The sequence below is a fragment of the Bos indicus genome, chromosome 2 (assembly GCF_029378745.1).
Source record: "Bos indicus isolate NIAB-ARS_2022 breed Sahiwal x Tharparkar chromosome 2, NIAB-ARS_B.indTharparkar_mat_pri_1.0, whole genome shotgun sequence".
NCBI lineage: Eukaryota > Metazoa > Chordata > Mammalia > Artiodactyla > Bovidae > Bos > Bos indicus.
Window position 1 is genome coordinate 60,520,695 of NC_091761.1, and position 26,028 is coordinate 60,546,722.

At 42.3% G+C, this 26,028-nt stretch overlaps 1 protein-coding gene across 1 annotated transcript in view; it reads right to left on the reverse strand.

The window, feature by feature from the left end:
* Window positions 1-13,660, reverse strand: part of THSD7B (thrombospondin type 1 domain containing 7B) — a 1,073,031-nt gene extending 1,059,371 nt beyond the window's left edge. The window contains exon 1 of the mRNA XM_070768428.1: window positions 13,475-13,660. The gene's annotated coding sequence lies outside the window, so the exon portion shown is untranslated. The remainder of the gene's footprint in view (window positions 1-13,474) is intronic.
* Window positions 13,661-26,028: the final 12,368 nt, after the last annotated feature.

Genomic DNA, 26,028 nt, shown 5'->3' on the forward strand with positions numbered 1-26,028 from the left:
TCCCAAATTCTTAATTTATCCCTCCCTCTGCCACCTTTTCCCTTCGGTAACCATAAGTTTGTTTTCCTTGTCTGTGAGTCTATTTCTGGTTAATATTGTTATTTTCCTTGAGGAACTTGGTAGGTTGGGAAGAATTATTTTAAATCTATCAAAGTGTACTGAAATCCTTTCAGGCAAAATGCTAAATAAATGTCTTCCTGATGATCTGATGTGTTCATGCTGATGTTAAATTTTCTGAAAGTGGCTTAAACAGCCACACTAGCAGAGCAGCATATTCTATGCCTTGATGGGACAGTCCAGCCAAAGGGGGCTCTAGCTCTGTAGGTTACACAGACTTGCTAACTTCTAGTTGATTCCTTTTGTTCAAAGACACTAAGTATTCTCCTGATATTGTTTAGCCCTGTATTCTTCAACTGTCATTGGAAACACTACGCAGGTACATGTAAAAATATTTTTAGCTCACTCTGCTCCCCACCTCTTGCATACCGACCTCCAAGAATTACTTAACGTGATTGAATGTCAAAGTTCTTCATCCGCAGAACAAAACAGAATCATTTCTGGTGTACTCAAAGTGTCTGTTACTGAGGTTAAATCATGTTATGACCCTGGCATGCTGAGACAAGAGGCTCCACATGTCCATCAGGTTAAGACTATCTTTTTTCAACTGCAATGGAGCTGTCAGAAGTTACCAACTGGATTCAGCACAGTAGATCCAGCCAAAGGAGACACAGAGGAATTGAGACTAGACTTGATTTGTCTTCGTTATTTAAAATGCGAATTTTTATAGAAATGGTCCTATTATAATATGATATTATAGTTGTACTTTAATTCACAGTATAAATAAAATTAATGTACTACTTTCATTTAATCCAGCACATACCTGTGTACATATGTCCATGTTAAGTCACTTCAGTCGTGTCCAGCTCTTTGAGACCCTATGGACCGTAGCCCACCAGGCTCCTGTGTCCATGGGAGTCTTCAGACAAAAACACTGGAGTAGGTTGCCATGCCCTCATCCAGGGGATCATCCAACCCAGAGATCAAACCCGTGTCTTTTATGTTTCCTGCATTGGCAGGTGGGTTCTTTACTACTAGCACCACCTGGGAAGCCCCTGCATAATTATTCTCTGCAAGTTGTTGAAAATACAAATATAAGTAAGATGCATTCTCTTGTTTTTACAGCTCATACTTAGTAAGAGAGCTAAATGTATATAAATAAGGTGATTTGGCTTGGCCAAGGACAGAGGACGTGCAAGTCTAATCTCACCAGTTAGAATACAAATTCCTGGAGATTGAGGCTGGTATCCTCTATTTGCTTTTATCCACTCTGTGCCAGGGACACAGCAGGCCCTCAATAAATACACTGAATTTATTCACACAGCTCACAAATGCATGTTGCATTTTCCATTGGTTTGTCTTGCTGTGTAAAGACTTCTTAGTTTAAAAAAAAGAAAAAGATGTGCTTCACAGGGGATATATTATGTCCACAAGCATTATGTTTTAATTCTACCAATTCTATAATCCAAGTGAAATATCTAATATTCATGCACATAATATTAGATGACATATCCCAAGAGTCTGTCTCCAAAAGGAAATTCCTCCCTATGAAGTTTAGAATTTTTTTCTTCCCAACTGCAGCCCTGTTCTTAGTAATTTTCTTTTAGTAAGCAACTCAGGTCAGGTTTAAGATACCCATGTAAAATGCTCCTCCCTCCCCACAAAGAGACTTGGAATTATTAAAATGTCCCACATTCTCACGTACAGCTGAATAGAGGTTACGCTCACAAAGGAGATGCATGACTTTTTTTTATGTTTCACGCAACGAAAGGCACGTCACATTCTGCTTTTTCAATTGAAGCATGCCACAACCCGGAGGGTCGGTTACTGTCAGAAATTCAACTTGAGAAAAGCCCTCAGATCACTGAGAAGAATGCTACCTGCCAAGTCATGAATCAAACGTACCCGAAATTACTACGATTTGATCAGAAATATCACTTTGGTGGGCTGCATGTCACTTCTGACTGCAGGAATCATAAGAATAAGGTAAAAGAAGACTGAGAAACATTAGCAAGTGAGAAAAATTTTAAGTTCACTCTTCATTAAAGGTGCTTTTCTCTCTTCTCGTTCTTATTAGAGATAAGCTGATTCTCACCTATGCCCATTTCATATGCATCAGGCTACATAGACATCCTAGCAAACCAATTAAAAAAAAACAATGATAATAAAAAACAGGACAAGAAACTGTAATTGTTTAGCCTGGACACAACAAGGGCAGGATGACTATGCATGTGAACAGTTGTAAACTGGAAGAAATAGGGATATGATCCACCGCCACAAATGAACACATGGGATTAATTTTTTGACTGACGATACAGAGAACTCTTCCTACCTTACCTAGTGGCTCAGACAGTAAAGCGTCTGCCTGCAATGCAGGAGAGCCGAGTTTGATCCCTGAATCAGGAAGATCCCCTAAAGAAGGAAACGGCAATCCACTCCAGTACTCTTGCCTGCTAAATTCCAAGGACGGAGGAACCTGGTGGGCTACAGACCATGGGGTCGCAAAGAGTCGGACACAACTGAGCAACTTCACTTCACTTCACAGAGAACTCTTCCTACCTTACAGGTTTTAAAAGTAAATAGGTTCCTGAGAAAAGCATAGAAGTATTTTAAGCTGGCTTTTTTGAAGAGATAATCCATGCTGGTATTCAAGAACAAAATTAATAACTAGCTGAATGACCTCATATATGCAGGCCAATGGTATGCGCTCTGGAAGGAAACTTGGCAGCCAACAGACAACAGTCGAGTGGGGCTGTTCACAGCACAGGCTCTAGTTATATCCCATAAGGCCACTCCAGCCACATGTGGCTACTGAGCACTGCAAACATGCTAGTCTAAACTGAGACATATTTGTAAGAGTGAATTCCAGACTGGCTTTCAAAGATTTGGTACAACAAAGCTCTAAAACATTTCATTAAAACTAGGAATAAATCTACTACATGAACCAGAAATCCCGCTACTGGGTATATACCCTGAGAAAACCACATATCTAAAAGACACAGGCACCCCAATGTCCACGGAAGCAATATTTATAATAGCCAGGACATGGAAGCAACCTAGATGTCCATCAACAGATGAACAGATAAAGAAGTTGTGGTACAATTTTACAATGGAATATCACTCAGCCATGAAAAGGAACAAATCTGAGTCAGATGTAGTGAGTTGGATGAAACTAGATCCTCTTACACGGAGTGAAGGAAGTCAGAAAGAGAAAAACAAGCATCATATATTAACACATATATATGGAATCTAGAAAAATGGTACTAATAAACCTAGTAAGAGAACGGATTTGTGGACACAGTGGGGGAAGGCGAGGGTGGGATGAATAGGGAAAGTAGCACTGTCATATATACATTATCACATGAAAAAAAGCTAGCAGGAAGTTGCTAAATAATACAGGGAGCCCAGCCTGTGCTGGGCTGATACACCATCACCTGATGCTCTGTGATGACCTGGAGGGGTGGGGTGGGGGGAGGGGAGCTCCAGAGGGAAGGGAATATATATATATATATATATATATAATTATGACTGATTCACATTGCTGTACAGTAAAAACAAACGCAAAATTGTAAGGCAATTTTCCACCAATAAAAAAATAAATAAAAATAGGAAAATAATCGTAATAATTTTCTTATAGTTGATACATTTTGAAATAATATTCCAAGTACATTAGTTTGATATTGATAGAATACATTATTAAATTAAACTTCAATGTCCTTTTTGCCCTCTTTTAATGTGGCTACTAGAAAATGTGTGATTGTATACAGGCATTGTACTTGTGGCTTGCTTTCTATTTCCATTAAAAAGTGCTGCTCTAGAATCAGACTGCCTGAGTACATATCCTGACCTGGATGATGTCACTTACTGTTTCTGCATATGTAAGGTGGGAATAATGATAAGGCAATCAACTCTAAGAATTTTGAGAGGATTCCATAAATTCATACATGTGGAACAGTATCGAGCATATAGTATCACCAACTAAAACCTGTCACTTACTACCTGCCTCTACAAAGTCACTAGTCACTGCAGGCATGGACCTTCAACACCCCCTGAAAGGAGTTCAGGCTGGACAGCAGAAACAAGATATTCAGTGCTCTGGGAAAACTGGCAGAAAAAGCCTACAGATAGTTAGATATTTTCAGAAGATTTTATTAGCCCAAATGTTTGCACCTCCTCATATCTAGAAAAACACTAAAATCAGCAACAGCGACTTCTGCTTCTCATGACCAGCAACAAGCCTCTGACAAAAAGTGTGCTTGACTCCATGTACCCCTGCTTCACTGAAGTCATATGTAACGCTGACCTTCTCCACTACCTCTCTGGAGCAGTTTCTCAGAGCCACCTGAGAATCTGTTTCCAGGCTATATTCCTCATTTTGCCCCCAGTAAAACTTAACTCACTGGTCTCACGTTGTGTATATTTTTTTCAGTCAACAGTATATGTTTGTTAAAGCTGGTTTTAATATCCTGCACACAAGTCCTTTCTACAGAATATGGTGACATGCAGGTTCTAGTCCTCTATTTGAATAACCCCAAAGATAGGGAACCCACGTTTTCTTGAGATATGGCATTCCTGGACTTCTCTGAATGTGAAAAAGTTTATTCCTGGAATGAGTAAAAGTCTCTCTTTGCAACTCTGAATCTTCTGAGCTTCTTTATATACGATTGTGCCAGAGGCAAAGAGAGAAACTGGTCATATTCCAATGCTATATTTCTATAGAAATCGTTGAAAGACTTTGGTATTGGAAATGGGGATATTATACATTCCCATGGAAGTTCATGTCAAGAGACCTTATGCTGACCCAGCAAGACCTTCTTAGAAAACAAATTTTCAAAAATGTGATTCATCATACATGCTTCACCCAAGAACAACCTTTCTCTTTTAGCAGAGTTGTCCCTTTCAACCAAGGATACTTTGCTGTCGGAAGGTGGAAAAAAGAGGACAGACAAGGACACACACCGGATCAGTGGCTCCGCCCAGTCATGGGAATGACTAAGGCCACTGCCCGTCTACCCACACTCACATCTGGAGACCACTTTTCCCCCTTTTCCTGCTCCTGGTGCTAATTTCAAAGCTAATGCCTTGAATATTTGCATATTCAGGAGAACAGTTGTCTTAATGATAAGCCATTAATGAAAAGGAATACCATGTGGATTTCCTACACATGTGCGGATTTTCAGAATCTTCCAACAGTTTCTCAATAAGCCCACACTTTTATATATGTATGTCTCAAGCTCTTTACAATTCTAAGATACTATAAACTTTATACATAAGGTCTGCGCCAAATCAAACTGTAGCCTTTTCCCTGTGTCCTGATGACATGTCTGCCTCCAGGTAGAGATGATTTAGCATTGCTCTTCCTGTCAGTGGACTCCATCCATCACATGTGTAGGCTCTGGCGGTAGGTGAGTGTGAGTGACTCTGTGTGTGTGTGTGTGTGTGTGTGTGCATGCTTGCATTCCAGTAGAGGTTAAGATTAAACTTGCTGACTCAAACTTCAGGCTCGAGGGCAGTCTAGTGTGTCAGAAGCAATATGGGTCTTGCAGACAGACAGACTGGAATGTGAATCTTTACTCTGTGGCTTACCAGCTATCCTGGCCTCACACCCTGTGCCAAAGGTCCCCCAGCCTCCCTTTCCTAGTATGAAAAATGAGGCTAAATAATAGAAACCACTTTGCAGTGCTATTATGAAGCCTAGACATGTTGACTCTTACGTACCTAGGCGATACAGCATGTCACAGATAAGCAATTAGTAGTCACTTTTGTCATGTTCCTGGATATTGTTCAACTTTGCCCCCGAGATCCTCAAAGGGCCACTGTCACCCTTCTTTCCATCACACTCTCCTTTCCAACAGGTTTCAAAATCTTCAATAGAGTGGTACCCTTTCTGATTCAAGCCCTTTACTATCCAAACTGCACAAGCAGATGCTGATAAGAAAATAGATTCAATCAAACATTAAAATTAGAACTTACCACCTGAGTTGCTTGGACAGAAAGAGGGCTTTGTGAATTGGCATAATTAGACAAAGCTCAGTGGAAGTATAATTAAAAGTGGATCTTGACTAATAGGTAAAATGTGGATAACTGGGAGCTGGGAGTAGAAAAAACAACATGTGGGGACTTGTGAAATTGGGGTGGGTCTTGTGGTTGACGTAAGGAAGACAGGCCTGATAGCAGAAGGTCGATGTAATGTAGGACCTGGAATATTTTCCTTGTTCACAAGAGAAGTGTAACTTGTGTTTCTCAGGGCCCATTTAACACTGTTTCATTTTAGCCAGAAGACATCAGGAAGAATGCACCAAAGAATTCTCCTTATAGAGTCCGCAAGGCTGGAATCATCCCTTCCCTCTCCCTGATTGGCCAGAGATATTCTAGCTCATGGAAGAGGTTAATCCCAGTGAAACCAAGCCCTGTTAACAAGACTTAATCACAAAAATGAATGGAAGTCGATATGAAATAAATTGAGTTAATTCTGAAGACCAGAAATGGAGATGGAAAAAATAATTACTTTTTCCCGCAAAAGAAAAAAGCCTTGTTGAACTACTCCCACATACATACATACATACATAAGTGGTCTGAGACAGCTGTGTGTAGAAGGAGATACAGTTGCAGCAGATGACCTGGGGTAGAAATTTGTCTCTGCCCTTTGACTTAGTATGCTTAGTTATATTGGGGTGGGGGGGGAGGGGCAAATTCAAGAGAATGTAGAGTGGTTTTATGGGGCTTCCTGGTGGCTCAGATGGTAAAGAATCTGCCTGCAAGGCAGGAGACGTGGGTTTGTTCCCTGGGTCAAGAAAGATCCTGTGGAGAAGGGAATGGCAACCCACTCTAGTATTTTTGCCTGGAGAATCCCATGGACAGAGGAGCCTGGCAGGCTACAGTCCATGGGGTCACAAAGAGTCAGACATGACTGAGTGATTTTCATGACATGACAACAGAGTGGCTTTATAGAAATTGACAGCTCAACCCAAAGTGGTCTAGGTATTCGGGGCTCTTTGTTCACATAAGTATATGCAAATAATAATAGCTAAATGTTTTTAACATTAAACATTAATAGCTAAATATTTATATCTGTTTTTAACAGATATAAATGTTAGAGATTTAAAAAATAAAAAACAGATTTCATGTTCAAATACTTGATAACATCAATGGCTGCACTGATTCATGTCATGAGTAAAAAATATCAAGAGATGATACTAGAAATACTTACCAAGTGGCAGGGCTTCAAGTGCCAACCAACCAGAACAGATTCTAGCAATACCCCTGGGGTGGGTCCCCAGGCCCTCCTGCCACACCAGCTAGTATCTGTCTGAGTTGCTGTAATAAGAGATGATCTAAGAAATGTCAGGGGAATAGCCATAGGACTGAGGTGGTAATAGGGTCCTCAGGGGGGCTTAGAACAACACCTGTTTACCTACTGGTACAGATTTCAATATTTTTACAACCAGCAAGGCTGTATCAGGTTCTTCCCAGGTGGTGCTAGTGGTAAAGAACCCATCTGCCAGTGAGGGAGACATAAGAGACGCGGGTTCGATCCCTGAGTCAGGAAGATCCCCTGAAGGAGGGCACGGCAACCCATTGCAGTACTCTTGCCTGGAGAATCTATGGATAGAGGAGCCTGAGAGGCTACAGTCCACAGGGTCACAAACAGTCGGACACGATTGAAGCAGTTGAGCACACACGCATGCACATGCAAGACTGTATCAGTGGTCAAATCACCCGGAATGTGTCTAACGTAAGCAAGCAAGGCAGAAATCAATAGAGGAGTGCCCAGGAGCCAACTCTACAAGCAGAGATGACTGCAAGCTTTAGTCTTACTATAATTAAAATCTTTCATTTATGTGTATTACATGGTATAGTTCTCAAAATAACCACCTGAAAGAAACCTAAATTCAACTCTGCATCACTCCAAAACTACAGTTTAAGACCAAGCAATGGTGCCTGACTACCATGAAGTTAAGAGCTTTTCCCAACATTGTGATTCTTCCAGAAATAGAGTTGTTCAATAACATAACACTAGGACACAAATCTCCAGCCAACCCTCACGCAGACGAGTGGTAGAACACAGCAAAGAGCTGCTTCCAGTGAAGGCATGGAAGGATCATTTATGCATTAGTTACTCAGGATTCTGTTTTTAGCTGCAGCATATTTAATTACAAGAGGCTCATAATTAAAACATGCCTAGAGAGGCAAAATCAAAAGAAGGCATCATGTCCCTTGATGCAAAATACCTAAGTTGAACAATGACAGCCTTGATGATGTAGGGGACATCTCTTCATTCTCACCAATCCTCACATCTAAGTCAAAGTCCAACCTTTAATGATGGGAAGACCCCCTTTTTTTTTATTTCGTAAAAGTCTACAGACTCCCACATCACAGGAAAAAAATGTGAAATAAGCTAATGACCAAAAGTGAGATTAAAAAGTTTTAAAGGTGCTGTGTTGTTGTTTTTTCATCACAAGAGCACACACCTACTCTTCAAATATAGTAGTTCTTCTATGTGCTGGATGACTTAATTGTTTGGCTTACAAACTGAACGCTGACTGTTCCATCCCTTCATTAAGCCTGAATCCTGGCCACCAGAGAAACTCTACTCTCCAGCATCTCTAGGATTGGCTTCAGAAGTGGGCCAAAAGACATGAGATACCCTGTTTTGGGAAAAGCATCTCAGGAATTTGTTTGAAATGGATGATTTTCAGTAGATGGCTGTTCTCTACAGGTCCTGGACTTCTGGCTGGAACATATCCCAACCTCCAGCCAACCCAGGGCCCCCAGAATCTGATTTGCCTCTGGGCAATCTATCCTGTTATTGTTTGTCCTGAATTCAGTGGTGTTTGTACACCGACAGACTCTGTCGGTTTGTCTCAAGTCTGAAGTCAAGGGGAGACTCTGTCAGCAACCAAAGACCTCTGTTCGGTCCTGAATGGCAGGTTTTTCCTCAAATTCCAGGGCTTCTTCCTATGCTTGTGCTCCTAAATACATAGTTACACAACCCTCTAGGTTGTCTAGTTAATATATTGTGCAGTGTTCAATACACTGCACCCTTAAAGCTTTGTCCATTTTTAGTCTTCATTCAACAGTCTGAACATAAGGCTAGCATGTACTTGAACTCTTGGTGAAGTCTAAACATTAATAAAATAGTATACCCATTAAAAAAAAAGAAAGACATGAAGTAACGGGATTTCACTAATATTCTATTTTCCCCTTCAAATGAATTGCTTGACCTAGTTGCTACAGAATGCTCATAACAAATCATCAGTAGATTAAAATGGATGAAAATAACTAAGTCTTTATACTTTATTTACCTGGCCGGCTCCAGGCAACATGGCTCCAAATGCAAGTGCAATCCTAGGATTCAAGGACTGTGATCTCTATTTCCTCCTCTGTCAAAAGCTACATACAAGCTGAAGGGAAATGCACCTAATCCTCTTTGGCTTGCTTTCATCAATAGCTACTGTTGGCTCTTATGAATAACCATCCATGAAAATGCTAGTCAAAACATCAACAAAATAATCCCAACAAATGAGAAACTTAAAAGGGTGAATACAATATTTGTCGTCTTGGAGCAAGGTTGCCACAGACTTCACAGGTGCAAAAACACTAATCCCACTTGAACTCTCAATTTCTAGAATTAAAAGTAGAGTTGAAAACCCTCTACTTTCACAGATTTAACGTGTTAATTATCACTTAGATATAATCCTGTTAACAGCACTAAGTTAAGGACCTGTGTTATATTTGGGAAGCTGCCTGGTGTTAAAGGGAATGCGGCTGCTTCCTTTATAGCTATAATCTGGGCAAATGTCTTCTTTTAAAAATATAAAGCACTTATGTGCAATTCATATCCAAAAAATCCCAAAAGATATCTAAGTAGCTCATGTAAATAGTTTTGGATGCTGTAATACCCTCTATTTAGTCAAAGATCCATTTTTTATACTTCTGGAGAGTGTCTCAGGAACTATGCTGTCAATGGTGTTGTGCTTTTCTCCACCAAGTATTAATAGTATAGTTGTCACTACTTAGAATCTTTTAATCTGTTCATCTTGATCGTGTACTTAAGATACTGTATCATTTGTCTTTTTGACTCCTAACTCAATAGGACCAGTCAACTATTTTTCATCATTCTATTCAAACTTTGAAATGATGTTATTACTTTCATGCCTAATCTTTATAAAGGTGTGCAGAACAGCAAAATTGCAGTTTGGGAAAGATATTTTCTTTGAAGGAATCAAATGACTTTAGCTTCAGTTTGTGAAATATAATTAAAATGAGTTACATGTCTTGGAAATTTTTGTTTGTTTGGACACTCCTCTTTCACTCGCTTAGTTCCTATGTTTTTATCCTGCTTATTCAGTCTATTATTTAAGGACAAAGTGTTTTAAGCAGATATTACTAAAAGAATTCCTCCAGAAACAGGATCTGAAGCAAGTAGATGAGGTCCTTAATAGGCTTTCTCATGAAGTACATTTTAGCAGTATCATTTTTCTCTAATTCTTTACCTCTTTCTTTCAAAAGGCACACTCAGCATAGAACAGAAAGGTATTTTCAGTTGCCAATTTATTAATGTCAATCCTCAAAATTGGAGACTGTGTTTATACTGCTTTTATCATCAGCAATTATTGTCTGCCCATCTAACAGTGTCTCTTGTTTCTTAGCTCTTCAACTAGTTAACAACTTTCACTAAAAATAATGGGGCTGGGGCTTCCCTGGTGGCTCAGATGGTGAAGAATCCACTGCAATGCAGGAGACTAGGGTTCGGTCCCTGGGTCACCTGGAGAAGGGAATGGCTACGCACTCCAGTATTCTTGCCTAGAGAATCCCATGGATGGAGGAGCCTGGTGGGCTATAGTCCATATGGTGGTAAAGAGTTGAACATGACTGAGCAACTAAGCACACACAAACACAGACATACCTAGGTCCTGCTAGGTACTGAAAATATGGAAATAGGCAAAAAGAAACGTGGTCCTGCTTTAATGAGATGCAGAGTACTGAATTGTTTCAGTTTGTGTCCAACTCTTTGTTACCCTATGGACTGTAGCCCACCAGGCTCCTCTGTCCATGGGATTCTCAAGGCAGGAATACTGGAGTCAGTTGCCATGCCCTCCTCCTGGGGATCTTCCAGACCCAGGGATTGGACCTGCATCTCTTATGTCTCCTGCATTGGCAGGCAGGTTCTTTACCACTAGCGCCACCTGGGCATACTAAACTTTAGTCTACTAAACATAAGCATTGAACAAATAAACTACAAAATACCTTTAAAAAAAATAATGAGGGTGAGTACTGAGGACTATGAAATATTATAAAGATAATTTTTCAAGTATGAATTTAAATATTAAAGTAGATATAAAGTAAGCCCACTTTTTCTGAACCATTGAAATGGACTTTGAAAGTCTATCAGCCATTGGCAGACCTTTGCTGGAACACACATCTCCAAGTCCTCACACGGCTTAACTGCAAATCTTCAGAACCCTGAATGGTTTGCAGGTGTTTACAACTGCTGGAACTGTTTGTGTTAAAAAACAAGACTCTCCCACATTTTCTAAGTCAACAATTTTATCTGTATATGTTGTTACAGGGTCAAGAGAATTATCTTCAAAAATTTTTTTTCACTTAAATGTAAATGCAGAAGAGTTTCCAGTCCCCAACTCCCAGCAGGCGGGTGAAAAAAAAATCCACAATGCCCAGGCATAGTAAGAAGCCAATTCCAGGCATTTTCCAATCTACCCAGTTGGCTCATCTACCCACAGAAAGCAGAGAACTGGCCAAATGAAGTTTTAAAAGAAGGCAGCTGATATTAATGGTATCAAGGTTAAAAATAGCAGTGCATCAAAGTGAAGCCTCAAGACACATACTTCATATAGCTTTCAAACCACAAATACAGGAGACTCTTCCTTTACCACTGGATAGGACTTCTTGATTTGTTTAGGAACATCCTAAGTTGCTTTCAAGAAGCCTTAACCAACAGCTATAATATAGTCCAGAATATAAAGGAGCCTCCCTGGAGATCACTACCTCCCAGTTACCCAAGAAACCATTACTGTCCTGGGAGAGAAGCATACCACTTTGACATCCAAAGATTGCCTGGCAAAAGAAACTCCAGATGCACATGTGCACACACCTACACACACACAAACAGACACTCCACAACCATGCCAGCATGCATCCTGCCTACATGGGTTACCATTTTCATGATAACACAGCACCCACAGATGCCCTCTTGAAAAACACCAAGAAAGCTTCTCCAGCCAGGTTATCATTTACAAGAGCACAAATGCACTGTAAAGGTGCAAAACAGTAAATTACCAGCAGATCACCCTGGCAATGAACAGAGCACCAAATAACCCTGGCATCTCCCACAGAAGAGGTCAATGTAACGTGATCTTGGTCAATTCCCCCTTGACCAAAGATCACGGAATTGTTATAGCTCTTGAGGAATGCCCAGAATAATTCCAAGAAGAAGTACCACCCGCCCTTCCCAGAAATAGTTTTCTCCCTTGACCTAAGAGATTGAGAGAGCTTAACACTTCCTCTCCAAACACCCCCGCCCCCCAAGCTTTCCAACTTCAAGAGTCATACTTTGTGGACTGCACAAAGGGGAGGATGGGTTCATTTGCATATTCAAATAACTTTCATACTACTGGAGGTGTTAGAAAGGAAAGGTGGTAGGAGCATATGGGTGATGCTTTAGAGATTACCCGTGTCCTCCTCCTGTCCCTTACTCTCAAGCACCATTCCCAGGTCTCTCTTCATAAACAGAGTGATGTAACACCAGACCCACAAGACCCATTCTCCCCCGCTCGCCCCTCGCAGGGACAGTGGAAGTATAAACTGTTGCTGCAGCTTCCCTACACTCCACTGATAAATCAGAAGAAGCTGCAAACTTCTTGGCTTGCTCGGCTATCCTCTCGGGGCACTGAACGCCCACGCACAGATTTCCCAGTCAGAACTACGGAAAGGGAACCCTCAGTCAACCTGTTTGCAAAGCCGCAGAACTCTACGCTTTCTGATCCTGGGCTTCGAGCCTCTGCGCTCAGGATGGGGGACCCCTGGCTTCCTTCATCAGCACCCCCAAAGCAAGTTGGAAGTGTAGGGGGTAGAGCTCTTGCCGTCCCACTCCCAGAGCTCAGTCCGGTGGCCTGAGGTCTATGCCCATCGTGTGTAGGGTATCTCCGCCTTCCCAGCGCAGGGGTCTCCGCAGGCTGCGCCCCTGGCAGCCCGCCCTTTCTGCAGCCTCAAGCCAGAGGTGTCCGGGAAGCTCCGTTTGCAAGTTCCAGTGTACTGCCCGGAGAAGGAGAGGAGGAGGCTGCCCAGGGAGAAAAAAACAAAGTCTGTGCCCCGGGCGCGCCCCCCTCCGCCCCGGTCACCTCACCAACCGGGTGCCGGGCATCCCTGGCTTGCGGCGCAGCGCGGTGGTACTCACCCGCCTCGCCCGTGCCGCTGCCGCAGCCTCTGGGAGCTGCTGAGTCCCGAGCTTTCTGAGTGCAAAAAAGATGGTGGTGCGTATCGGGAGACCACCCATTCCAGCGTCTGGCAACCCGGCGGCGACTCTGGCTCCTCAGCACTGAAGGAAGAGGAGGAGGAAGGAACGGCGCAGTCGGACGCCATCTGCTGTACACCTCTGCGCTGCCATTGGCTGCCTGGCGCATCCCCGGGAACCGCGGACTCGGGCCACTGGGGGCCACCTTGCGCCTCACCGCCCCCAGCAGCTGCTCCCCGCCTCCCCTCCCTTCTTCCGTCTCCGCTCCACAATCTTCTCCTCCCCTTTTCCCAGCGGTGGGCTCACCCGACCCTCCACTTAGCCCCCTCCCCCATGAGAGCCACTGCGCACCGGCCTCAAGCGCCAGCCTCTGCTCCTCAAGACTGTTGTTCTCTGCAACTTTGAAGCTTCAGGGTGGAGGCGTGGGCCGGATAAAGGGACTCCCCAACCAGCCTGAGCCCCGGGGTACCCAAGCCTCCGACAGCCTCGGGCAGGGGCAAGCACTTTCCGCCTCAGGGGAATCTAAGGAGTGACAGGGGAGAAGGAGGCAAAGAGAGTGAGGGGGTGCTTTACTCCTCAGTTATAATCCCAAGCCCCTCAGCAACACATACACACACGCACACACATACACACTCACGTGCGCACACAAACACACGCAACACTCACAGGCAGAGTCGTCCTGCCCTGTGGATAGCCTGGCGTTCCTCTGCAGTCCCCGGGCACGAGAGGGCTTCAGTGATACAGGGAAAAAGACAAAGAACATCCTAGCTGGATAGGTGAAAAAGGGAAAATCCAGGGTGATTGGGGGAGCGCAGGGAGGGGGGCGTGTCCCTAGCTATGGGTCCTGCCTGGACATCTCCTCCTAGAGGGGATCCCAGAGACTGTCAGCCCACCCAGACCCGAGCCTAGTTTCAATCTGCTTTTCAAAGGATTCGTGTCGTGGCTGCAGGAGGGGGGAGACGGGTGTGCTGTCCTTGGGAGGGAGGGGGCGGGAGCAGAGTCTATGGCAACTGGGTGGTAGAGGCAAGTGGCGAGTGAGGAGACCCAAGTCCGCTCAGGTAAGGCAGGCATGCAGAGAGCACGTGGGCAGGCTGGAGCAGTCACAGCTGAGAATCCTCCCCTTACTCTCTGATACCATTCCAAACCCTTCAGGTTTTAGACAACTTTGATCTAGGGAACTTCTTAGGCTCCTTCCGAGAGACGAAGTTTCTCCAAAAGAGGAAAAAAAAAAAAATCATGAGGACTACCTATTGCCAATTACAGGGTATTTTGCCTATCATATCTCTTTAAATGTGTGAACCCAGCAACAGCAGGAATTGTATCTTTTCGAATTTATCCAACGCTTGGCACACCATGGGTGCTTCAAAAGAAGCAAAATAATCCTGAGAAAATTAAAGCTTGATGTCATAGTGCAAATTAGATTTAAGAGATAAACAGAGCAGCTAGGGTTGTCACAGGGGGGAAAAATAAAAGAATGTAAGTGCCAGTGGAAAGGGAAATGTGAATCTGATGATGAGGGGTTCTGATCCACCTTGCTGTGGGACTGGATACTGAAAACGGGAGAGGGAACCTGCCTTGTTTAATATTTTAAACAGCAATTGCTATTCTCCCAGTGAGCGCTGGCATCACACTCAGAGCTGTGCCTTTCTTTCTGACATCACTCTCTTAAATCAGCTGCCATCCAGATCCTAGAATATTTCCCCAAATCCAAGACCATGATTTATTACTCCCAAGAAATAAAATGCCAATCCTATGAGCCAGGGGGAAAAGAAACTGGTCCATTATGTTTTATTGTAATCTCAATATATACAGATCAATAGCCAAAGAGTCTCATTTAAGTAACTTCAGGAACAATAGCCAAAGAAAAACATCTGTTTTCCTGAACTGTTCCATCCTTGCTTTCCAGATTCTGGTCTTTCCAGAATCAACACAGCGTTTTCAGACCACATCCCATGTACACATCCATATGGTAGAAAGATCTGTGTTTGCAGTCCTTGTAGAAAGAGGCTATCAAGGACCCACTTTGGAGTATGTCATTTATGCATGTTTTTACACTTTTGTATTCTCCTCCCTCTTCAGAGGCACCAATACATACGTTTTTCTTTAGGCTAGGAATTTGACTTCAATGTGCATTTTAATTTAATATGCTAGCCCATTCTCATTAACTCCTTGCTCCATATCAGTGATCATTATAGTATTTATAAGAATATTTTGATTTTTGAAGAGTAACTTTCATTCTCTGTTGCACTGTTTGGATTTGGTCTCCTGCTTTTTTGAATTTGGATATAAAAGATAATACCTATATGGCAATCATGTCCTATACATTGGGATTCTTAATCAAAAATAAGAAACTCATAAGGATAAAAATCTAAATCATATCTAAATTACAAAGAACCTTAAACTTTAAGCATTGCTACCTCTTGTTAGCTTACTGACTCCTCTAAACTATAAAATAGTCACTTTTTATTAAGACACTGTGCCAACAGCAGGTATCTCAGTATACCTGATACATAGTATAAGATGCTAAACTTTCTCTAATATTGTTCAATTGCATACAAAAATCTAGTAGAAGGAAAAAGCAGATGTTTCTAGTTCATATTCCCAATTTGTATTTTAAATACACATTTTACTGAGCATATGAGTTTCCTGCCAAAACAGTCAGCTTTTGGTTTTTAATAAAAATACATCCCTCAAAATCTAGATTAAAAGGATAATCTAGGCAGGGACAGAGATGTTTTCAATGAAGGTTGGGGGGATGGGTGGGTGTGAGGGGGAATGACCAAACAAAGAATTGGAAGAAGGTGGCCTTGAAAAAATAGGTGTCATTATTATGTATAAGGAATAGATCAATATTCCAAATGGAAAATAAATTGGTGATTATACATTCCCACAACCCCTCACACACAGATGCCAAAGCCTCTAATCCCCTCTAGGCTTCCAGGAAGGATAAAAGGAAACAATAGAATAGAAGAGGAGAGGGGGTGGGAGGAGGTCTCTTGGGATGGAGTCCCTGATGAGAAACAAGGAGGAGCCACAGAGGAAAGCAAGTCTATACTAGCCAAACAACACTGGAGTTTATTTTTGGTTTTGTTCATATTTCTCACTGTTTTTTCTGAACACCACCTTCTCCATATAGTCTAACAAGCTTGGATAGGAAAGTGCTGTGTACATAGAACAGACAAGCATTGGCATTAAATAAATAAGGGATAATAAAGGCATGCAGAAAAAGCAGTCTAATTTTTAAGTCAGAGAGAGAAATGCAAGCCTGAGCCAGTATCTTGGGCTCTGCACTCAGGAAGTCACTGCCCAGGTCTACATTAGCCTGTCTCTGAAAGCAGTGAATTGAGTCAACTGCTCAGTCGCCCTGGGAGGCAGAAGTGGAGTGGGGAGGTAGGGGGAACCATGACTGCTTCATTCACACAATTCATTCAGGCCAATTCCAGGTTAGATGAGGTTCTATGGTGAATCTGAACTTTTTTTTTTCCTGCCAAAAAAGAGCACTTCATCTTGGCATACAAATGTAAGTTTTGAGCTTGGTCCAGTAATATGATTTTTATGTGTTAACATCAAAATACAATGTAAAGACAATGTATTGAAAAGCAGTGAAGTGGAACTCCACTGGCTTCTGGCCCTCCTTAGTCCCTCAGAGGCACCAACACTTTTCCCTTGGACACTGAGTAGTCACAGATCTACTCAGTCCTGAGACACAAGCCCTAGTTACTCACCCATCAAGACATTTGTTGAATGTCTTCTGCATCCCTGGCTCTGTGCACCATGGTGGTTGTCTGGTGGTACAGTGGCGGGGTCCTTCCCTCATAGAGTTTACAATCTAACAGGGACATAAGACAACAAACAGGCATCCAAATGATAGCAAACACACAAAAAGAAAGAAACAACTTTTGTGAGAAAGGATGCAGTGGAGTAGAAGGGAATAGAAAGGAAGGATGAAACTCAGGTGGGTGCTCTCAGAGGAAACAATGTTTAGGCTGAGACCCAAAGGACAAGAGGTAAATAACATGGTTCTGACGGTAAAGAACCTGCCTGCAATGCAGGAGACCTAGGTTCGATCCCTGGGTTGGAAAGATCCCCTGGAGGAAGGCATAGCAACCTGGAGAATCTCCATGGACAGAGGAGCCTGGTGGGCTACAGTTTATGGGATCACAAAGAGTTGGACACGACTGAGTGACTAAGCACATTAACATTTATTGAAATTTTTCTAGATATGAGGTATGGGCTAAATCCTTTACAAATATTATTTAATCCTCATAACTGGTCCATGAGGTAGGCACTGTGATCAAGTTTGTTTTTTACAATGGAGACAGAGTTTAAGCAATTTATTCAAAGGCATACGGCTGATGAGTAGAGAGCTAGGATTTGATCAGGCAGTCATGTGTACAATTTTTAACCCCTAAGAGACACTGCATCTCATACAAGTGGATAGCAGCCAAGAGGAGAGAAAAGGCAGACAACAGGACCAAAGACCCTGTGGTTTGAAAAGCTTGGCACACAGAGAACTCTTTAGGACCTAAAAGAGCTGCAGACTGGTGAGCTTGGAGGAACATCTCATGACATAGGGCAGAGGGGCAGGCTGGGCAGAACTTGCCAGTCCTATAAGCTAGTGGATGACACAGTCTAATCGAGACCTTTCAAAGAGACTTCCCTGGGGGCCCAGTGGCTAAGACTCTGCGCCCCCAGTGCAAGGGCCCTGGGTTCGATCCCTGGTCAGTAAACTAGATCCCACATGCCACAACTAAGAGTTCCTATGCCACTACTAAAGATCTCACATGCTGCAACAAAGATTGCAGATCCCAGGTGCTGCAATTATGATCTGGCGCAGTCAAAACAATAAGTATATAAATATAGTGTTTTTAAAAGAAGGTCACCTGCATGTCTTACAAAGACAGATTAGCGAGAGTGGAATGAACAGTGGTCCAGGCAAGAGAAGAGGGTGGCTGAATGGAAACGAAGAGAACAGCACGGGTAGAGGGGTATTTTAAAGGCCTGCCCATCTCTTCCTTCTGCCTTCCTACCTCTCCCCAAGGCTGGCATCCAGTTGTTTACCTCAGGATCCAAATCCTAAATTCTCGACTTCAGTCATTGGACCCTGGGTCTGTTTTCTTGTCACACATCTGATCTGCGAATGGGATGAAGAGCGATGAGCATGCCCCCCACCCTCATATGACCAACTCTGGGAACTTTACTTCTGAACCTTTTTCTAGAATTCTTCCTCCGTGCCCAGTGTCCTCTACGTTCTCTATTTTGCTGCTCAGCCTCCAACAATATTTACTGACCAAGAAGATCTAGGCTCTGATGGATGATCCCTTCTTCCCCACAGCTTTCTGACATCACCAAGCCATAGCCAAATTGGAGAGGTTGTCACTCCATCCACACTAAAAAAGAGAACATGAGCAGGCAACCTCCATATATATAAGAAATGACTCTGATTAATTTGGAAACAATAAAACCCCTGGAGTGACAACTTGGATTACATTCATAATGACTTGGTTTGTAAAGACCAGGTGTTATGTAGATTGGAACTTGTTATTATCCAAAGATTTGGCAACCCTAATCCTTTTCTACTGGGCACAAAGCCACACAATACTCAGAGGCCTAACTTTGATGAGATGGGCAAGAGAGCCTCTGACTTCTATTTTGCTGTTTTCCAAGGACAGCAGTCTCTGATGGGCAGCATGTGCCTTTACAGGTAGAAAGGGTAAAAGACACTGGGAATGACAATATTGCCAACAGATTGCAAGATACAGTGTTCTTGACTGTAATATATGAGGTGGGACAAAGAGAAGAGCTTTCTGTCATTTCTTAATCATTTAAACTATAATACCCAATTATCTAGCAAACAAAAAATTCCCAATACATACTATGTTGAAAAAAAATTATACAACGGAAACTTCATAACTAAAACTTTCTCTTATATTCATCTTAGATTCTGAATTACACCATTTTCCTTCTCCATAGCATGTGTTATCTTCCTGGAATCTTCTTTACTCTGTCACTTTGATTCCCAGGAACTTCCTATTCTCTTCATCTTGTCACTTGGTCCCTTCATAAATATCAGCTCTTCAGAATAGCCTTCCCCGATCCTCAACTATAGAAAGAAAATGGCATGTTTCATTTCTCTGTATCTTCTTATCCTGCCTTACTTTGCTTCACAGCATGTAACACAATCTGAAATTTTGTCACACAGTTGTTTCAGTGTTTATTATCTATCTTCTCATCAAGAATGTGAGCCCAGTGAGGTTAGGGGCTAGGTACACACCCAACAGTGCCTTGCACATGGTGGGCACTCAGCAAGCAGTTCCTGAATGCAGGACTTCTCTGGTGGTGCAGTGACTAAGAAGCTGACTTCCAGTGCAGAGCATGCATGTTCAATCCCTGGTCGAGGAACTAACACCCCGCATGCCTCGAGGCAACAAAGCCCATGCGCTGTAACTAGAGAAGTTCACATGCTACAATGAAGACCCAGAACAATACCCTCTCCCCGCAAAAAAAAAAAAAAATGTTCATGAATGAAAGAATATTTATTTGCTGAGTCCTGAAATCATTCCCACTCTGGCTCCATCCTCTTTCCAGCCCTGTTTCTTGCCACTGTCTGATAACACTCTTCCCTCTGGTTTCAAGGGTCTCCTCACTCACCCTTTCACAGTCTATGAAGCTCTGATTCAGCACCTCTCCATGTCTCCCTCATCAGCCTTACAGATCTGACCTCCCCTAAGAAATTTTCCTAGACCTAATTTCCTTTCACATATATTTAATTTTCCCCTTTACCAAACTCCTATAATGTTCACCGTCTGGGCCATTCAGTTTTTCAATTAACTGTACACCATCTCATACTGATCTCAAATGCCTTCCTAGCCATTAGCCTAGTTCTCTCAACTTCATTGTTCTTCCTAGAGGGTAGACGCTGAGAAACATACTTCCTTTCTTCCCTTCAATTTTCAGCTTCTGTTTCACTACAGGCACTCAGTAAGAACTTGCTGATGGACTAACTACATGAAGAATCTGAACAAAAACTTTAGGCTTCCTTTGGTCATATGATATTAAGAGAAACACTTATCACCTCATGTTTGTGACAACCAGGACCTTTACCACCTCACATGTGTGTGAGTTGACCTTACCAGTGCCAGTCAAGACTGCTCATTCATTGAACAAACACTGTGAGAACCTGCTCTGTGTCAGATACCACTGTGAGCACTGAGGAGAGTCCAGAAGAAGATTATCCAAGGAAGCAGACAGTTAAATTTCAGTAGAACAAGCTTCCCAGGGATACTAGTGGTAAGGAATTTGCCTACCAAAGCAAGGGCTGATGGAGACATGGGTTTGATTCCTGAGTCCAGAGGATCCCCTGGAGTAGGAAATGGCAATCCACCCTAGTATTCTTGCCTGGACAATTTCGTGGACAGAGGAGCCTGGTGGTCTACAGTCCATGGGGGTCTCAAAGAGTCATATATGACTGGGTGACTGATGGCGAGTGAGTACAGAGAAGCTTCAGAGACATCGTGTGGATATGGTGGAAACCTCCAGGAGAAGCATCTAACCTAGTGTCAACTTCCCAGAATGGATCTATCTGGCCCAAAATCAGAACCATAGATAAAAAACAGAAAAGTTCCTCAGATTTTGTGACCTCCTGGCTTGAAATAGTTTACCATTGTAGCATTTTCACAGTGTGCTATGTTCCATTCATGATTTCACTCTTAAAAAATCACAGTACAGACTCTCTCACAACTAACAACCTAGGGAAAACATAACAGACAGTGCAATGTCCATGTGTTGTGTGCTTAGTCGCTCAGTCAGGTCCAGCTCTTTGAAACCTCATGGACTGTAGCCCGCCAGGCTCCTCTGTCCATAGGGATTCTCCAGGCAAGAGTACTCGAGGGGGTTGCTATGCCCTCCTCCAGGGGATCTTCCCAATCCAGGAATTGAACCCAGGTTTCCCACATTACAGCTGGATTCCCCACCATCTGAGCCACCAGGGAAGCCCTGAAATGTCCATGCATGCTGAAAAATCACCCCTTTGCTCAAATACTCAGGATTTGCACTCTAAGGATGCCATTTTTACACCTCATTTCTTCTCTTAGCTTCCTAGGCATCACACAATCCTCTTTTACCCAATACCTGTGTGTTAGATCATATTCAAGTTCCAGACTGGGCTCCCTTTTCCTCTCCATCTACACTTTCTCCTTAAGTTATTATGTCCACTCCCATGATTTCAGGTAGTATCCTTTACTGAAAATGCCTAAGTCCATTTCTCTGGCTATAGTAGTCAGTATAGACTAAGTTGTGCTACAGTAACATATGAACCCCCAAACCTTGGTAGCTTAACACAAAAAAGTTTATTTCTCTCTTATCCTGTATGACCAACACAGGTTAGCAGAGGGAACTTGTGTAGTGTCCCTGGTTCTTCAACTCTGTATCTAAATATTTGTTTGCCATCTTTACTGGCATTATCTAAGTACTTTGAACCAAACATTGATTCATTTCCCTCCAAACCTATGTACTTCACAATGAACATTGATTTTCCTCCCCAAACCTGCTGTCCCTCCAATCTTCCTTGTCTTATAATAAAGCACCATGATGTTGTTCAACCCCAAGCTCTAAAAATCATCCCTCAATCCTTTCTCTCACTTTAATCACATAGAAATACCTAGTCCTATTATTTCTATCCCCAAAATAAATTCTACATGCATCCATCTCTTTCTATCTCCACTATCCTCATCCTGATCTAAGCTATCACAGTCTTTCATGTCAGTGACAATAGCAGTTTCCTATCTGACCTCCTTTCTTACACCCTTGTCCTTACACAACCCATCGTCCACAGCAGTCAGAGTGATCTTTTTCAATGGTACATTGATAAAATCTTTTCCCTGCTTAAAATCTTCCAATCAGTTCCCAGTATACTCAGAATAGGTTCCAAATTCCTTGTGTCTGGCCGCTTTCTGAGAAGTCATCTCTTCTACTCTGTTGACGCTAAACCACAGCCTTGTATACCCATTTAGTGTTGTCTTGGGGCCTTTGAGCTGTACCTGGAATGCTAACTCCCTAGATATGCACATGGCTGCCTCGTCATCATTCAGATATCAAAGTCAGTATCATTTCCTCAGAGAGGGCCCTGAGGACACCCAAATAAAGTAACCTCTAGTCTCTCCCTAACACATTCCCCCTACTTGGTTCTTTGCGTAGTACTTGTCACAGTATTTGGGTTTTGCCATATCTTTATTTGTCCACGGAATTTAGGCTTTCTTAGAGCCAAACTTGGATCACCTGCTCACTCATGTACTGCTCATTGCCTATGGGAACAATGCCAGGCCCACAGAGTAAATGCTCAGTAGACACGAACTAAAGAAATGCATTTGTCAGTTTACTGAGAAACTCTGATGCCGCTGCCCATTCTCATCTTTATCTCTTCTTGGCTTCTTTTCCATATAACCTTTTAATACAAAAGACTCAGACTGAAATCCTTATTTCCAACTGATGGAGGCAAATCTAAAGAAATGAAACAGTGAAGTGATCATCCACATGCTGGTGATTTGCAGTCTTCTCCTTGCCAATCAGAAGGAAGAAGTTAACTAAAGAGGCAGCTACTTGTCACATCTAGAGGTTCTTCTGACCCCGGTGATTAAGATGATGTGCCTGATGTGGTGAACTTATATATTATGTTGCCAGAGAACTGGGAAAACAGCCCTTTTGTCACACTGAGTTCTCAATTTTGATGGTTGCTGTCACTGTTCTAGAAGGAAATGACTCACCCAAGATCAGGGGAGGGGGAGTAAGGGTGGTGATGAAATGGGAGACAGGATTGATTAGAGGGTCTGCTTCTAAGTCCATCAGAGAAAATAGAAAGTGAAGATGCCATAATGTACAAGCACATGTTGATACCAAACATTATATATAACTTTGGACCAATTTCTAAAGCTTTCAAAAAAGGAAAGCCCTCTGTGTTCCTTAGAAATTTCCTCTCTATAGACTGAGGATGTCCAGAGACTAAAGGTAGTTGATCCTGTAATATTTGGTTTTATCCAGCTTCTCAAAATAGTTCAGGACAGGTAGCTGGTGTCATATAGAGGAAGGCCTTCATAGTGTATCAGTCTTCATCCAGCACTGCTTTCCCCACATGTATTCTTACAGCTTCCTCCTGATCCTCCCCATCACTGACTCCTTGACTTGGCTTCCTGTTTATGACCTCCCTTTGGCTCCCATCACCATGCTTCTCCTACTAGTACAATTGGTCTTCCATGTCAACCATGATGTAGCCCATCTCTCAAGTGATAAATTGCTCCAATTGTTTGAGGAAAACACCCTACCCGGTCTAGTCTGACCTCGGCCTTCTTATTTGTCAAAGAAGACTCCCATTTTAGGTCATTGATTAGAGTTACAATTTCCCCTGCAAGATAGTTGTCATGGATAGAAAGTTTGTCTCCCCATAACATTTATAGGTTGAAACCTCAAATGCCAGTGTGATGATATCTAGAGGTGGAGCTTGTGGGAGGTAATTAAGTTTAAATTACATCATAAAAGTGGGGCCCCCATGATGGAATTAGTGCCCTTAGAAGGAGAGACCAAAGAATTCACTTGCTCTTGCCCTTGTTTGCATGCTCACTCTCTCCCCGCCGTCTCTGCTCCACGCCCTCCATCTCTGCATCCCCCTTCTCTGTCTCTCTCTGACATATGAGGACACAGCAAAAAGGTGGCTGTCTACAAGCCAGGAACTGGACTTTCACCAGAACCTGATCATGCTGACATCCTCACCTCAGACTTCCAGTCTCCAGAACTTTGAGAAACAAATATGTACTGGTTAAGCCACCCAGACTATTATATTTTGTTATAGCAGCTTAAGCTAAGACAATATTCAAGTCTCTTAAAGGTCTGAACATTTCCCCCAAAATATGTTAACGTGCAACCTTTAGAGTCAGACTAGGAAGGAGAGTTCTTCTCTATATCTGGCCTAAATTTCTCGAGATTTAATTTAATTAGAGCTCATACCAAGATGGAGATTTTTACCTGACAAAAAAATGCTTCCTATTTCATTCCTATAAAGAGAACTTTTTCAATCTTTAAGGAACCTTAATTCAGCATTTGATCTATCCTTGATTATACAATTATTAGCCTTTTGGTGATCTAACCAATGACATTTAAAAGGCACTTATGTGCAAGAGCTTGAATTATGGAATCACAAAACTTTTTAGTTGAAAGAAGCCTCAGAGAAAATATAGTTCAATTCCTGTATTTAAGAGATAAGGATAAGTTGAGACCCAGATAGCTGAGGTGTCCTGTACAAGGTCATACAGCTTGTCAAGAAACAGAAGCAAAGAACACATGTGAGATGGCCTTTTTACCAGTTTACCTGTAGTTGAAGACAAGTTTTAGAAAGATAAAATGGAAGAGAAATGGATTTCGGCTCTTTAAAAAAAACCCTGATGCTATGCCAGTGTATTTTATCCTGCTTCAAGGATGAAACATCATTAGTGCAGAGAAACCCTTTAGAACATAAGAACATAGGCAAAGCATAATTTTGAAAAGAGGTGTTAATTCCCAGATTATTGTGGTGAAGGGACATGGGGAGGAATGGAAGGAGAGGTCCTAAGAAAACCAATCTAAATCATAGTCCCTGGAACCAGTTTCTCCTGCTTCTACCCTACTGGGAGTCTTTTTAAGAGAAAACTGGAAATGTTCAGCTGCACACAGAGTGCCTTATTTAGCAGACAATCTCAAAAAAAAGACCACATTTTCCCTTGTGATTTGAGACTTCTTCATCTAATTTTCCCTTTGTGGTGCTCCTCCAACAGCAACCTCCTGCTAAATGGACAGAACAGACATGACAACTCTGGAGTTTCCATTCACACCCACAGCTTCAACTAGAGAGGCCACACAACTCAACATATAGCTCTTTCCCTTGAACTTTAGATTCATTTCTAACTGCCTGAGGTGTATCTCTACCTTGATGTGAACAGTCACCTTAAGCTCAGCAAGTCTAAAACAAAATCCATGACTTCCTACCCTGCGACCCCAAATCAGTCTCTTTTACAACTTGTTTAACCTGACTAGGTTAATGTTGGCACTAGGCATTCAGTAGCCTAAGCTGAACCCTCAGAAACATCCGTGACTCTTCTTTCTACATCATCTACCACATTCACTTCATTACTAGTCTCTCCTGTCTACCTGTTAGGCATCCCTGGAATCTGTCTCCTATACTCTATCCCCTCTAATATTTTCCTGAAGTCCAGACTCCATCTTTTGTCTGGACTGTTACAAGGAACTTCATATAAAATAATTATTTTATTTTCCTTGCCTTCCACAAATCTGATATGCTTTTGCTAAAAATAAAAACTGTTGTATGGCTCCCAAGTGCCTAAAAGATAAATTTCAAATTCTTTAACATGAAAAAATAGATGCCTTTAAATTCACTTTCTTAAACCTAGATACACACCCTTAATATTCCATCCTGAAACTTTTATCTACTAGTAATGGATCTGTTTTCATGAGCT